This window comes from Octopus bimaculoides, chromosome 20, assembly GCF_001194135.2.
Source record: "Octopus bimaculoides isolate UCB-OBI-ISO-001 chromosome 20, ASM119413v2, whole genome shotgun sequence".
Taxonomy (NCBI): Eukaryota; Metazoa; Mollusca; class Cephalopoda; order Octopoda; family Octopodidae; genus Octopus; species Octopus bimaculoides.
In genome coordinates, this window is record NC_069000.1 from 5,577,028 (window position 1) to 5,582,480 (window position 5,453).

The following is a 5,453-nucleotide window of genomic DNA, read 5'->3' on the forward strand; positions in this document are numbered from 1 at the left end:
TATACAGTACATACACATACACACACACACACACACACTGACACACAGGCACAAACAAACGCACGCACATAAGTCATACACACCTACACATACCATTATAGAATATCAGAGATGTATTTCCTACAGGTATTGATACATGCAAGCATAAATCATATATGACTTAAGTACACATTCTATGCAAATATATATATCCATTTATGAACTTGTGTGTGTGTGCGTTTCTGCGTGGAAGTCCGTTTACCAAGAAATACACATTTATAAATACACAGCCTGTGGGCATACGAATATAAAATTTATTTTAATAATAGAATGAACTCTCTTTATCTTGCAATATATCTATCGACCTATCTTTCTATCATATCTTCCTCTCTTTCTCTACGTATACACACACACATATATATATATATGTGTGTGTATGTGTGTATGTATGTATATACACATTATATATTATATACGTGTATATGTATGTACACATTATATATTATATATATGTATATATAAACATATATATACATAAAATATATGTGTATATATATATATATATATATATATATATATATATATATATATATATATAGATGTATATATATATATATGATTGACATATAAATATATATATATGTATATACATATATCTATATATGTGTCTATATATCCATTTACAAATGTATGTCTATTTCTTTTTTTTTCTCTCTCTCTCTCGGTCTTTCTCTCTCACTTTGTCTTTCCGTCTCCCTCTGGAAATGGAAAATAAACAACAAGTGCAAATTCCATAGTGGAAATTTCCGTAGGGATGTTTTCTCTAACCTGAACTTAAATTTTCACTTCCTTTCTCTGTCTGCCTGTCTGTTTCTCTACCTTTTCATCTGTCTCTCTCACCCCTCTTCTCTTTCTCTCTCTCTCCCTCTTTCTCTCTCTCTCTCCCTCTTTCTCTCTTACAATCTCTCGCGTCTCCCCCCTCTCCCTCACTGAAACCATTTCTCTGACGAATATAAAGCCTTTTTTTTCAAGAACCTCAAAAGTATCCGAAGACCTATGAGTTCGTCTCTTATTAAATATATGACTCCGTTCTTAGTTATTCCCCACCACCACCACTTGCTTGGTTTCGTCTCGACGGTACTGGCCGGCTTCGTACATACGTATATATGTGTGTATTTATCTATGTATGTAAGTGTCTCATTATGCAGGTATTAATATAGGTACGTATCTATGTGTATGCATTCGCATATATGAATAGAATTATGCATGTATTTATGTATGAACAAAATTGCGCATGCAAGAACATCGCAGTATTGTTGATATCCGTGTTTGGCACTATTATTATCAATGTAAGCCATGTCAAAGACATCGAAGCCCCATGGGGCAGATGGTGATCTTGGCTGAATTAGGACGGAACAGTTTTTCAAATATCCACTCCGTCCTCGTGTGTGTTTTTGGCTATACATCAGAAAAAGAAATTCACTCTAAAGAATAGAGCAGTAATATATATATATATACTCTTTTACTCTTTACTCTTTACTCTTTACTCTTTACTCTTTTACTTGTTTCAGGCATTGGACTGTGGCCATGCTGGAGCAGCGCCTTTAGTCGAGCAAATAGACCCCAGGACTTATTCTTTATAAGCCTAGTACTTATTCTATCGGTTTCTTTTGCCGAAACACTAAGTTACAGGGACGTAAACACACCAGCATCGGTTGTCAAGCGATGTTGGGGGGACAGACAGAGACACACAAACATACTCACACACATACAACAGTAACAATCGTCTCATCCAGGACTGCCACATTATGTTGGCAAATAGTTTTTACTTTAAAGGATCGTTACTGAATATGTCACTTTGAGAGATTTAGAAAAATAATTTATATAAATATATATATATATATATATATATATATATATATATATATATATATATATATATATATATATATATATATATATTATATTATATTATATTATATAATATAAAGATACACACGTCCATTCATACATAAGTCCATTCTAGCCTACATGACATATACGTACGTACAAATTTACCTACCTACATACATATATATACATACACACACGTACGTGCACGCTTATATATGTAGACATACATTCTTATATATAGATGTATACACGTAATACAAGTGAATTCATGTCATCAAACGTGGAATACTCCCCACATCATGCTTCATCAACATGAAGCAATACCTATGGGGATTTCGGTAAATAAAAACGCTACAGCTACAACAACAACAACAACAACAACAACAACAACAGCAGCAAGAACATCAACAACAACAACAAGAGCAACAAAAAGAATGAGGGCAAAAAACAGCAGATCTTTGAGAAGAATTCTTGAAACAATGACACGACGATGTCGACGCTGACAGCAACAAAAGCTATAACGAAAGCGGCAACAATAACCGAAATATTGAAATCCACAAAAGCAATTATAAGAAGAATAACAACAACATGAACAACAACAGCAACACGAAAACGAACAAAAACAAAAGAGCAAAGAATTTCGTATAATGCTGGATTCTATTTTCCTGCTCAATTCTAAGGTCAAACGAGATAATTCGAAAACCTGATGGAATTAGCACAATAAATAGTCTTTGACTTGTTCTTAATGTATGTGTGTGTGTGCGTGTATGAATGTGCGTGTGAGAGAGAGAGAGAGAGAAAGAGAGAGGGGTGAAGTTGCATTATCTCCATGTCCCACAGCAAAAAAGTAGGGTGGCGGGAAAAGCCAATAAGCCACCAACTGTTATCTATCTCTCCCTGAAAATTATTCCTTCATTTTCCTATATTCTTCTATCACTTATTCCTTTAACCCCTCACCCCTTGTTCCTATTTTCTATTACAGAATTTGTTTTCCTGTTTCATGTGCAATGACACATTCCGCCCCTAACTCATTCGTAATTTTTCCTTGTGAATATCCCCTTAGGCGAATGATAGTGCACCCTTTTAGACCGTCATGTTTGAAATATTTCTGTTATTTAGGTTATTTAGGGGCCCTTGAATATGTATGTGTGTGTGTGCGTGTGTGTGTGTGTATATATATAAGTATATATATATATATATATATATATATAATAGTAATAATAATAATAATATTAGGGATAAAAATCCAAATTTACAGGTAAAAACTCAATTAAATTCAATTTATTAAAAATTAAAATAAAGTTTCTCAGTATAAAATATATAAATATATGAGTTTAGGGAAAATAACAACAAGCAGGTGCATTAGTTTCACGCTCAGGAAAAAATAGAAAAGTCTTTGACGTTCAGAGCCTACGCTCTTTCTGTCGAAGAGCGTAGGCTCTGAACGTTAGACTTTCTTCAGAAAGGATTGAGACGGACAAAAATGAAGAGAGAGATAGAACAAAAAAAAAGCGAAGAGAGACAAAATGTGTAGGGAATAACAGTTCAGCATAATGTACTTTTGTATGTAATTTTGTATGTATGCACACGTCCAAGAAATAGTCATTACATTTGAAACATTTTAGCAATATTTTAATTTCTAAATCTCTTAATTTACTCGTAGAATACTTCGTCATACTAATACATCTCCCAAATCTTTTAAAATTCAATGACAACTTTATTTAAATGTTAAGAGGTATCTATGAGAAACATAAGTTTTCTAAACCAAGTAAAACCACTTAACTACGAAAAACGAAGCTCCATTCATATCATGTTTTAAAATGCTTTGATTGCTCTATAGAATTCATCATACTCATCATGCACATTTGTAACTTGATGTAAATGCATTGAATTTTTTTTAACCATAAATTAAATACTTCTTCAGTAAAGCCATGGAAACTATCAGACTGATTGTCGTCGACACATTTCTCATCGAATATCGAAATGCTAAATGTCTGTTTTTGTGTCCAGTTCTAGCTGACTTATAGTACAATAGAAAGAAACCAAGGAAAAACTAATGACTTCACTAAACCAATATTTTTTATTACAAATTAAATCCATTGACAGTGTATGGTCTTGTAATTGAAGTATTAGCCCCGGGGTCAATGGATCATGGGTTCGACTCAAGAACCGAGTAACAATTGGCGTCTGTGAGCCGAGTACTTAATTCCACATTGGTCCAATGAATACAGCTGAAACTGAATTCGAAGATCAAGGGAGGTAAGTCAAGCATGCGACGAACTATTGTCTTATTTAAAGAGGGCATTTTGTACAGTTTCTCACACAACCAAAACTATTTTTGGCAAAACATTTTAGCAACAAAATCACTCACAAGTTCTTCTGATCAGATTTCTAGAAGTTTATCGCTCTTATCAATAACGTCACACACTTCTGTCCACTAGCTTTTTGAAAAATTTCCCCGGTTCCATTTTGTGATAATTCATCTTTTATTGTTGTTGTTACTGTTACTATTATTATTATTGTTGTTGTTGCTACTATTACTGTTACTATCATTATTATCATTATTGTCATTGTTAGCATTTGATGCCATTAAGATTGGGTTTCAGGAAATGAAAGAATTGAAACAAATAAAAACCCAACGTCATGCACTTGTCATATCGTTTTAGTGTGCACGAACGGCCAGTGGTGATAATTTATGGGTTGTGACATGAGCGGCCCTATCATGAGATATCATGGGAAAATATAATTTTGTTTTAGTATGTGATAATCTTTTTAAAACTCTTTGTCAAATTTAGCGAGCATTTTCGAAATGTTTTTTTTCAAAGGCCATCTTCTATCACCTAAACTCTTGTAGCATTCCATTACTGTTAGGGAATGTCATATGCAGCAGATTTATAGAATCGCTAGAGCGTTAAAGATTAGCCTTTTGGCAGTTCTTCATGCTTTTTACATTCTGAGTTCAAATCCAGTGGGGGTCAGTTTTGCATTTCCTTCTTTCAAGGGATCAATAAACAGAGCACCGGCCTTGTCATAGAGCCTTCTTTATTTCCATCTTTCTGTCACTTTGTCTTTATCTCACTCATTCTTACAGATGCGGTGCCACAGCATCGTGAAAGCACCCAGGAGGGGAACAGTTTGCTCCAATAAACGTAGGAGGACTGAACTAAGGTAAGATTTCTGTTGATATCGAGCTGAATATGAATCTGCCCCAAATGAACCAGAATTGCTGGGTAAGATTGAACTGATATATAAAAACCCTGTATGTAGTAAAGATTGTTTGCCAGCATAACATGGTAGTCCTGGTTTAGGAAGAATGTTGCTGTAATTTAGCCCCAGGAGACATCGTTTCCAGCTGGGTATACGACACGATCTATGTCCTTATATTTTCGAACAAGGGAATCTTGCACCCCCACTCAGCTCAAAACAGTATCTGTGTATCGCGATTTCTGGCTTGTTTATCTTCATCAGCACAGAAATCGCCATGTGCATGTGTGTATGAATATTTCTTTGAATGTGTGTACATGAATGTCTATATATACATCATATGCATCATAAGTATATATATATATACATATATATAT

The 5,453-nt window shown here is 34.1% G+C and overlaps 1 long non-coding RNA gene across 1 annotated transcript in view; it reads left to right on the plus strand.

Annotated features, from left to right (window-relative positions):
- Positions 1-3,990: 3,990 nt before the first annotated feature.
- Positions 3,991-5,453, plus strand: part of LOC128250341 (uncharacterized) — a 6,458-nt gene continuing 4,995 nt past the window's right edge. Inside the window, exons 1-2 of the long non-coding RNA XR_008266368.1 lie at positions 3,991-4,131; positions 4,964-5,040. This is a non-coding gene — a long non-coding RNA (uncharacterized LOC128250341). The remainder of the gene's footprint in view (positions 4,132-4,963; positions 5,041-5,453) is intronic.